Raw genomic sequence first — 11076 nt, 5'->3', positions numbered from 1 at the left:
AGGAATAATTATCGATGTCTATCATCTGCAGTGAAGAACTCGGTCTCATTATCAATGGTGACGACAACCAGACTAAGTTGAGCATCCTTGCAACAACAACGAAGAAATCGTATGAGAACGATGATGATGATGACGATGGTGATGACGTTGCACCGGCGGCTTGATTAGTACTTGCATAATTAATTTGCTACATTCTATAAGGGTGCTTATTGTATTTATGCGAAGTCTTAAGTGGCCGTATGTTTATATATGATGAGTACGTTAAAAAAAACAATTTTATATAGATGTATTTTTATGTAGACTAGTTACAATCACCATTTATTATCAATAACTACACTGGATTTGCTTAAAAAAAATATACTGTCCAAGTTGATGCATTTTGTTTCTTTATGCATTTTCTTCGATAAATATCCTGATCCTTAATCTTGGTAACTACTACGTATCCAATTTGTGCATTAGTGAACCTCTAAATAGTGCAATGGATAAGGAACGTCAAGCAATATTTTTATTCACCGAGTATAACTTTTTGTGGGTTCTTGTTGAGATTTTTACATCTCCCGTCAAATTGAATTGTCAAACAATTATAAAAAATAAATTCAACTATGTATTACTATCATTTCAGAGGAGTTTCTATCGATTTCATGGCATGTATGGAGGAGCTTCTATTGAATTCATATGGCATGTATCATGTACGTCAGGTCGTTGGCTGAGTAGGAAATGGTGGCATGGCAATTTACTACAGGTTAGGCAGTACGTAGATGAATTTGTATTATTTGCCCAATAAATGGAAATTTTTTGATTACTCCCCAAAGTAATAGCTTCGCCCTTAATTGTCATCAAAACAATCGCACAATCGCTTCCCCAACTTCAATATCATTATCACATCTAAGCAACTCATGAATCATCAAATTTGCGCCGTGAAGAAGGCTTTAATTTTTTCCTCATGAATAATACTTCCTCCGTCTTTTAATACTCGTAACGTTTTACATTCAAGTTGTTGCAATTTTGGTTGGCCATGGAAGTGGGGCATAGGGGAACAATTGAATTCCAGATGATAAATCAGGGTCCTCGAAATCGAAAAGTAATTCAACCTTGTTAGTTCTCAAGTCGACGGCGAATAGGCGATTAAGACTTAAACCATATATGACATCTCCATCACAACGATTGAATCCTTTGATAAACATCGTGTAACAGCGACGATTGCAAAAAATTCTCGACCAGTTAATTTTATTAAGATTAACAAAATGGGTTTTGGTCCAAATACCTTTTTTGTAATTGAGAATGTTTGAGTAGAAAGCCCCATTATCATGCAATGATAGAGTCGAAGTCGTTGGTCAACATTTGTTATGCATAAAGTACGGCCCCATACAGTCTCGTAGTCAAACTTGGCATCTTCGGGAATATCAATGAAGTCGTAGCCGTAGTCGTTTTTGAAAGGCCATGGATTATATCTGAAAATCGTGTTTGTGCAGCAATAAAGTGATCCATTTATCGTGGTCGAGTATTGACCTCTAAAATCATAATACTTGGGAACAATGTTCCTCCCAATATATATGACTTTGTATAGTGTTGGATCATCAACGCTACAAATGCAGGCTCTGAACTGCAAATACATTTCCTTCTTCACGTACGGAGGCGAGGGAACGTAAACAGATTGCTTCGTTAACGGGTTACATATATAAATAGCATTATAGTTACATACTATCATAGCTAAATCCATTGCTGGGTAATGAAATCCATTGATTCTAAGGACACGCTTGGATTGGGTGTAATGGATTATGGAGGTAATAAAAGTCAAACCACCATAATAAAATGACAATGAAGGTGAATTGAGGTGGTTGCGAGGGTGGTGTAGTGGTATTGTGATGAGAAGTTGTGGTAGTGGTGGTGTTGTGAGAAGAAAGGAGGAAGGGGGAAGTAATTACCCCCAAATGAGGGTAATAATCACCCTAGTGGGATGGTGGGTAACTATTCCCCCGGAATCCCCCCATGATGAGGGTATTTGTTCCCCCTTCCCTTTTATTTTTCTTCTTGCCAACACTAGCTTGTTCCCTTTGCCATCACTTCATCCCCTCATCATCACATTCAATTACCTTAGTTTGACTTTTATTACCCTTTTAATACATTACCCTCAATCCAAGCATGCCCTAAGACCTAAGTGGTTAATATTATGTAAAGCATGCACCTTGCTTTCTTTAAAATAATAACAATTACCAACTTCATCAGTGTAGATCTCATCCCTTCGTGGAGATAAATATATCCACAAGTTGAAATAACACATCTTTATTACCATTACGACCAACAAGATGATGATGATGATGATGACGACGCCGGTAATTCACCGCGAAGTAACGAGTAGAGATCAAGCCAAGCCAACGCTTCGACACACACTTGCATCGATGCCCTGTTTTCACATCTACTCGCAAAAGAATTTCTGTCAATGTTTCATCCATTAAATCATTCAACTCTGTTTTTCTTCTTATTCCTCTTCTATCCATATCCATTCAAGACGATCAAATATTGCTTACGTTTTTTTGGGATGAAAAAGGACTAACCTTTATACACGGATCGGAGGTCTAAATCTGATATCTTATATATATATAAGGGATTCGGGGACTTTGTTTCCTACTTTGGGTTGGCTTCTTTGAAAATTAATTAACAAACCCTATATTATTTAGGCTATAATAGGGACTAACTCTTATTCTTCGACGTCTTACTTTTTTTTCGGATGAAAAAGGGACTAACGTCTAGCCCTTTTATATACGGAGGTCTAAATCTGATATCTATCTATTACTATATATACTAAAAGACACACCAGGAATGACACGTGTCATTACTTGGTGTGTCCTGAGATTTTTATTTTTATTTTTTTATTTCTAAATCAAGATTTTGAAATTCTAAAACGTATACTTATCTAAACTAGTTGTTGGAACGCGCGTTCCCCCAAGATATAAAACACTATCTCCCAGAACACTATACAAATCACAACCAAATTACTCTATAGAAATAGTTGAAGACATGAATATAGTACTCTGAAGATGATAAGAAAAATGACTAATTACTTGATGTAGTTTACATATATAGAATTCATGGCTAAGCATAAAAAATTTACATGTCTAAGTTTAGGAAAATTAAAAACGACCGGCCTAACATGAGAAAGAACAGTCATGATAGTTCCTCGCCTAACTTTGTGGCAACATATGACTCTGCAAAAAAAGATCCATGATTACTTAGTTGATCAATGATGAAGCAAGAAACATGTCTATCCTGCAGTTATTGATTGATTATACACATACTAATGTCATACTCAATCACCTGATATATAAGGCTTGTAGAGCTGTTACAATTGCATTTTCAGCTAATATTGCAGACGAATCAACAACTGTGCAAGTCAAGTTAAAATCTGAAAATAGCACGAGATGCCAATCTTCAGGATTAAGCTCTTTCCACAAGGGAGCCACGATCTTTTGTGCAAGAGGTTGTGCATTATGTTTCAAGTTTCATGGCCTGTTTATTTAATTAAGTTTCTAAATGCAGCACATCACATCATCTCATATAAACAAAGAGGAACTGAGGAAGCTAATAGACTCGAACAAACTTCTTAAGTTCACAACCGCTCAACTTTACAGCATAGTAGACCCAAAGCGAGAGGCAGGGGTTGAACTAAAACAAACTTCCTTTTCCTAGGAAGTTGTAAAAACTCACAGAAAAGTAGGTACTTAAAAAAAATTCACACTATTCAAGAACTATAAACAAAATCTAAAACCGCTAGGATGAAATGCAATCTCTTCAAAGTTCAGCCTTCCTTTCTAATGTGACAGACACAATGTTGAGTATCCTCAATGACAACATTTATATTTCCAACACATACTGCTAAATAATGAAATAGAAGCAATGCTAAGAATTTCTAATCAGCTTTCCTCTTTGCTAATGACTCTTGTCAGCGAAAAGCTGATAACCCCAAACATGATATTACATATTAGAGTTGAACATAAATGTCGCTAGGTGTGACTTATGCCTATAGAGGCTAAACGACTGCAAAAACTAAACACACATAATCCTGGTGAAATAACTAAATCATCTTTATTAGGCATGTTCATTACACATTACTGCTGAAAATATTTCTGAAGTTTTCTTAGGTGTTAAAGGAGTTGCACAATAAGTACAGAATAAAAAGAATCATAGCCTTTTTATGAAACTCAAAATTGAGAGGCACAGACTGTTAGAAGTCCTAGACTCCACGATCGGTGAAAATAGAGAAATGTACATCAATGCCTGATCAGAAGCATCTTTGAAAAAATCAAAGAACTCCTTAGCACCGAATATTCGCCGCATCATTTAATTTCGCTACATCATTTGATCTCTGTCTCTCTTTAAAACTCCTTATAATCTTGAGTCCACTTCCGAACTGGTAGTTCAGTGATTCTGAGAGTTACATCGTCCCTTCACTTGCATCATTTGCACTGTCTTCATCCACTACCTAAATAGTTCCACTAACTGTGAAGTGATTCCAGTGTCTTTCCTAGTAGTTCTCTAGTGATTTCAGCCATCCTTGTGTACATGTATCTGACACTGGCAGCATCCTCTCCTCCCTGTGGAATAGCAATATCAAATAACGGAAATTAGAAAAGCAACTGAATTCACACAGTTATAAGATCAGTTATAAAGAAGACAATAGTGGATTGCTTTCTACATAAATTATGTACTTTATAGCTAGGTATTATTATTAATAGATCAGTATTCAACTGCTACATAACTCTTTTCCGCTCTTCGATGAAAACTGCCAACCACTCACCCAACTCCAAATTCGCAATTCTTTTGCCAAGTACGCGGATTAACTAAGTAATTACAGCATAGAACATTTAAAGTATATACTTCGTATTATTTAAGTATATACTTCTGTGGAAGTTTTGTATGGAAAATAGTAAAATAAACATGCGAATGACCTCCTAATATTGTAACTCATGGGCCTTTCTGAACCTTCTAAAAACCTATGCACCAAAGCGCGGCACCGTCCTATTTCAGCAAATGGCACAGATTTTCGATGACAACCCTTTCACATATATAAAATCAAAAATGAAATTTACAAACAGTGAAGGCTGAATGACTTACGACAAAGCCCATATGTACAAGGTAGACAACATGTTGGGTTTAACCCACAAAAATCGAGCTTTTGAAGTAAAAGGTTAAAAATACTTTTGAGAGGGGGGATGGGGATACAAGACTTGTTCAATAATTGACCGTAAAGCACATCAAAGGAAGAAGAACAATAAAAGAAAGAAACTAATAAACAAAAGCCACAATCAAGAAGTTCTCAAAAGAATTAGGAGACATACTATGATGGCACAAGTGGACCATACGCAATACTTGGGTCCAAAATCTCACAAGCACCAGAATAACCCCACCATTTCCTCCTCCTTTCAAAAAATGGGAAAATGGTTGAGGTGTTATTCCCCTGGAAGAAAATTGAGATACAACGGACAAGTCCTGTTGACCAAAACCAAAGATCCATCAATAGCACGTTCTGAATTGATCAAATCTCCAGATTGATAATTGTTGCATCTGCACCAGAACCATAGATTTAAAATGAAGACATACAAGCACAAAGAAAAATGTAAAAGAGAGAAAACCAAGGAGAGTAGACATTAACATTCAACAAAAGCATAGATAGGAAAATTTTCTCCTTCAAAGTAAGTTCAGATATAAACTGAATTTGCTAAAGGGTAGACTATTTCTTTTGCAATGTACCAGTTTCTTATACATATTTATCCTTTACAAAAAAGTTAGCAAGATAGATTACCATTGTAAACAAATTAGAACAGGAAAATACCCCTCACCTGAAAACGATAGAGGCAGGTGAATTAGCGATCATAGAGCTCCCTAGATCATATAAAAGTACATCTCAAAGTACTACTACATATTTGATCCAAAGTCTTTGTTCTTTTAGTAAAATAAGGCTAGACTACATACGGTGATTTTAAAGACACAAAATTCCATGTCTAAAAGATAATCTGCACCTTCATACGTTGCCCTACTCATGGCTACCATACTGCTGGTTTACTCCCTCTCACTGATACCTCTTCTTGTTACTCTTTCTCTCACTTGAAACCACTGACTCCCAAATATTCAATTTCCCAGCAATAAAGCTAAATAACACTAAAGAAGCAACAATGATTCAATTTCCCAGCAACGAACAATTGATAAAACACACACAATCCCAGACAATAAAAGATAATAAGATATGATCAAATCCGAAACAAAACCGAAAATGTCAGGCACAAAAACCGAAAATGAAAGTGGTGCACGTACCTCTACGTGGACTACTGTCCACCGTCCACAAATTGGGCACACACACACAATTAAAAGAAAAGAAAAAAGATGTCAAATTGACAATAGTCTTGATAGATAAACAGAAAGGCGCACAAAGAACGTGTAATATCAGTATATGGTCACTTAAAAACAAAAATAACATTCATAGAAGTTATGAGAAATATCTTCCCAGTTACAACTGTCAACAAAAATATTGACTATAGTTTCACTTCCCATATCTTCTGACCTCCGCATGTAGGTACTAACATGTTGTCTCTAGAAATGTTATGATATATTTGCATTTGCAACAGAATCAAATGAAATCATTGTATCCTCAACCAAATAATGAATGGAAAAGATCACATGCACAAAGTTATCAAGAATAGAAATAAATTGATATTTAATATAATGAGATACTATTCCGTTACCTCAAAAACTTGGCTGACACTGAAATCTGCAATCTTTACAGTGCCATTACGCGAAACCAAAATATTTTGAGGCTTTATGTCCATATGCACTATATTCTGTTTCTCAAAAGAAAAGAAAATTGTTAAGATTCAATATATGCCAATAGCCACGTGAAAAAATGAAGTTACAACTCAGATGGTTCAAGTGCCAAATTTAGAAGAAGAAGAAAAAAAAAACTCCTAGAATAAACTCATTGTTTCTTTCAGCAATAATATGCATTAATGAACAAGTCAAAAGTAAATAGTTATAACCAAAAGAAACCTAAACAGAATAACACCACCACCCAAAGAAAAAGCCCTAAGTTTGGAATAACAGATTTAATAATGGGCATGAAGAATCCCCTGTTCATTCCTCTTATCTCCTTATTCTGAACCTTCGTGGAAAAAGTTATGAATGTAAATAGAACTACATTAAGCTTGATCATCTATTACAACCTATCAATCTATCATAGACTTAGATTAACTGCAAATGAAAAACACCAGGAGAACTACATAAGATTCTAACTTCTAAAGAGATTAACTGCAGTAAACTTCACATCTTAATGCTAAATTACAAATAAATTAGCAAACTCTCTGCACTTCTTTCTTAATGTAAAGTAGGAGACACTTTTTTGCGCTGAGAAAAAAGGTAGGGCAGTGAGGCAATAATTCAGTTCTTGTTCTGAATCACAGATCAATTTTTTTAAGGGTATCACAGATCAATTGTAAACCACCTATCTTCCATCTTATAAATAAGCTACATACATCCAACCCTCCTTTACCCTAGAATGATCAGGAGCCTCTTTTAGAGGCATTTGGACAACATTTAAGATGATTTTGATGTAGGAAATGCAGTAAACAAAGTGTCCGAATCCCCATATACTCTTCTGGATTCCCAACACCATACGAATAGAAAAAAAATAGCACCAAGCATAAAAGAATTTTTTTGCAAAGCGCATTACAAATAAGACAATATGGACCTTGGGGGCAACAAAATTTAAAATGGAACTAAAGTGATCTTACATACATGTGAATGAAGATACATTAACCCAGAAACAATATCTCGTAAATATTGTCCCGTGATAGCTTCCCCTAATCCACCAGGTGGTCCAGCACCCTCACAATCCCATTTTCCCTCCACATACTCAAGAACTGAACAAAGAAAATTACAATTTCATTGACTAAAAGGCCAAAATAAAAAAAACAGATCCATTTAGCCTCCAACAAAAAAAAATTCAGAAGTGTGATGCGAAAAAAAATGGTGGAAAAATACCCATATAGAAGTGATCTGTGTCTGGATCATTTAATCACCTCGATAAGATTGACTATGTTGGGATGGCTTACAATTTTCATAATTAGCACCTGCAAGCAATAATAGAGTACTCAGAGATTCAAATAAATTAAGGGAGATAATAATGTAGGCAATAAACCCTAGTCAATTTAGAAAAAGGTTGTTTCTGATAACTATAAAATCATCATAGAATGCAGTTCAGATAAAATTTGGCAATTTACAACTGCTTCCCAAAATAAGCCTTGACAAACTCTGGTTCTTAAAACAAAAATCTACTCCGTAACGCAAGTTCCACCCCCACCGTTATGGCAAACAGTATTTTCTACGGTCCAACTTAATGAAAAGGTTTGGCAGAACAGTCCTGTATTAGAACTCTCAACATATAATGGTTAATCTGGCATAAAAGTGAATCTTATAAAATCAAGCACCAATATTTATCTTATGGTAAGTATGGAACAATTGTCTTCATGTATTACCTTATCTTTAGAAGTAACAGACTTCATGAAATCTCAATACCAATCATATAAACTCAACTCCAATTACAATCATATAAATGCAACTCCAATTACAATCATATAAATGCAACTCCAATTACAATCATATAAATGCAACTCCAATTACAATCATACAAACTCATATATCTCCGCCTTCACAAAAACCCGTGACCAAAATCCTCAAGAATTATGGTGATGATGGGAGACATTGAAGAAGAGTAATTTTATTCTCTAAATTAAAATGGGAAATCGAGTATGATCCGAGATTCTGCCAGATGAATTTAAATTACAATTCCTAATCTAAAGTATGCGCCAATTTAATATTCCAATTTAATTAAACCAGCCATAATTCAAAAAAATCAACAATTAAAAGCAAATCAACAATTAAAAGCAAGAAATAAAACCCTAATTCAAAAAATCCAGAGAAAGGTGAATCATACCAGGGAGAAAGAGAGGAACTGATAGTGAGGAGATTCAGAAGGAGTGAACCTGGGTGCCGGTTATTGAAGAGGCGAATTATGAAGCAACAGATTCGTCATATGAGAACGAATAGCTAGGGTTGAAAATGGAAGGAGACAGTGAGTTAAACTGATCTAAAATAGAAAAATCAAGAACAAAACTACCGAAAACAATCGATTTTCACCTTCAAATGTATCAATGGTTCCATAGTTGGACTTCTTCTCAAAATCCTCGAACGTGGGCTTCGATCACCATAAACTAACATCCTCTTGAAGAAGAACGGAGATTGACGATCTGGAAATCTAGGATGATGGAAGGAGAGAGGTGAAGGGGGAGGAGGAGATTGCAGAGATGAGAGCTAGGGTTTGTTGAAAATGGAAGAGGAAGAAGATCCCAGAGGCCAGAGTCGAGGAAAGAGAAAGGGGAAACAAAGATGATCAAATAAGGCAGATACATGATGGGAACACGTGGCATCATCCAACATCATGGCAAATTCAGTAATTAAGGTTGAAAGGTGGGGGTAAAATCGGCAGCACACTATTGCTGCAATAGTAAATTGAAGTTTGTGTGTTTTAAAGTGTTAGGATAGGATTGAATTGGGTGTATCCTTAATTACCCTTGTGCTTAGATATAGTTAGTACCGGATCGGATAGAGCTAATTATATGGAGCATGTACGTTTTTATAAAGATTATTATTACTATATAATTAAATAATTAATATATACTTAAAATGATTTTATATATTTAGCCTAAAGCATAATTTCTTATCTTCGTGTTCTTCCTTCATTATATCTATTAATTTGTTGTTGATCAAACTCTACCGTGTAGAGTTATTTTAGAACTCCAGAGGATCCAAAGCCATTTGTTGTAGGTATAAGCCGTAGAACTTGGCAAAAGAGATGCATCTCTTTTGTTTCATATCTTGGAATTCGCCCATATTCAATTACTACGTACTAATTAAGGTAAATACTTGAATCTCCATATATAGCTAGTACCATTTTTTTGTTGTAGTAGTAGTAGTTAACTAAAGAGCAATATACTAATACACATAGTCATTTTAACCCGAGCTGGGTTAATCTGTAAGGGATTCTGGCCCTGTAAGACACTTGATCTTACTTTCTAAATAGGGACGTTAATGAGCCGATACACTCGCGAACAGCTCGTGAACAAGCTCGATCAAAGCTCGGTCAAAGCTCGTTCATTAGTAAATAAACGAGCTTGAACAAAAAATTTAAGCTCGTTTAATAAATGATACTAGCTCGAACAACCTATTGTTCGGCTCGTTTAGGCTCGCGAACAACTCGTTTATGTTCGTTTCCATGCTCGTTTGTGTTCGTGTATAAGCTCATTTAAAAGGTGTTTATATTAAATTTCTAAAAAAATGTTTCTATAGTAAATATAATAAAGTATTAAGAAATTACATATTATGATATTATTCATATAATTATGCTAAAATTAAGGGTAAGAAATTGACTAAATACTAGTATACTACCAAAACTACCAAAACCGTATATGTTTACTATTCTTATTTCTTCAATCAAGGATATATTAATATTCTTAAAGCTCAAAACCCTTAACTTTATGTTTTTATGTTTTATAATTTTTAAAAAATAATAATTCTCTTATTAATATGATCGTTTAAAATCGATCTTGTTTGTTTATTAAGGCCCGTTTGTTAAAAGCTCGTTTATTAAGCCTCGTCTGCTAATAGCTCGGCTCGACTCGAGGTTGAACTTAAACAAGCTACTCGTGAGCTAAGCTCGAACAACGAAAAATTAAATGAGCCAAGCTCGAACATGAAAAATGAAAGCTCGGTTAAGCTCGGCTCGAGCTCGAATTCGGAAATTTCTTATCAAGCCTAGCTCGAACAGACAAATACTCGGCTCGGCTCGGCTCGTTGACATCATTATTTCTAAAAAAAATTATGATAAACAAAGTACATAAGCAGAACATTAATCGACTTTCTTCCAATGTTATACTCCATCCATATATTTCTCTATACTTTATATTTTAAGTTATTTCATTTAATTTGCTAATTAATAATGTTGATGTTTAAAGAATGGATTGTTAACATGAC

General features: G+C 34.9%; 1 long non-coding RNA gene across 1 annotated transcript; it reads right to left on the bottom strand.

Moving 5' to 3' along the window:
• Positions 1 to 3822: 3822 nt before the first annotated feature.
• Positions 3823 to 9580, bottom strand: LOC130467175 (uncharacterized). Its single transcript, XR_008927332.1, has 7 exons — positions 9184 to 9580; positions 8981 to 9093; positions 8029 to 8117; positions 7783 to 7907; positions 6738 to 6833; positions 5337 to 5562; positions 3823 to 4592 (listed from the first exon to the last, which is right to left on the bottom strand). It is a non-coding gene; the product is annotated as an uncharacterized lncRNA (long non-coding RNA).
• Between the last annotated feature and the right edge of the window lie 1496 nt (positions 9581 to 11076).

This window comes from Spinacia oleracea, chromosome 2, assembly GCF_020520425.1.
Source record: "Spinacia oleracea cultivar Varoflay chromosome 2, BTI_SOV_V1, whole genome shotgun sequence".
Taxonomy (NCBI): Eukaryota; Viridiplantae; Streptophyta; class Magnoliopsida; order Caryophyllales; family Amaranthaceae; genus Spinacia; species Spinacia oleracea.
The sequence above is the reverse complement of the archived record's forward strand: the minus strand, read 5'-3'. Positions and strand labels throughout refer to the sequence as shown.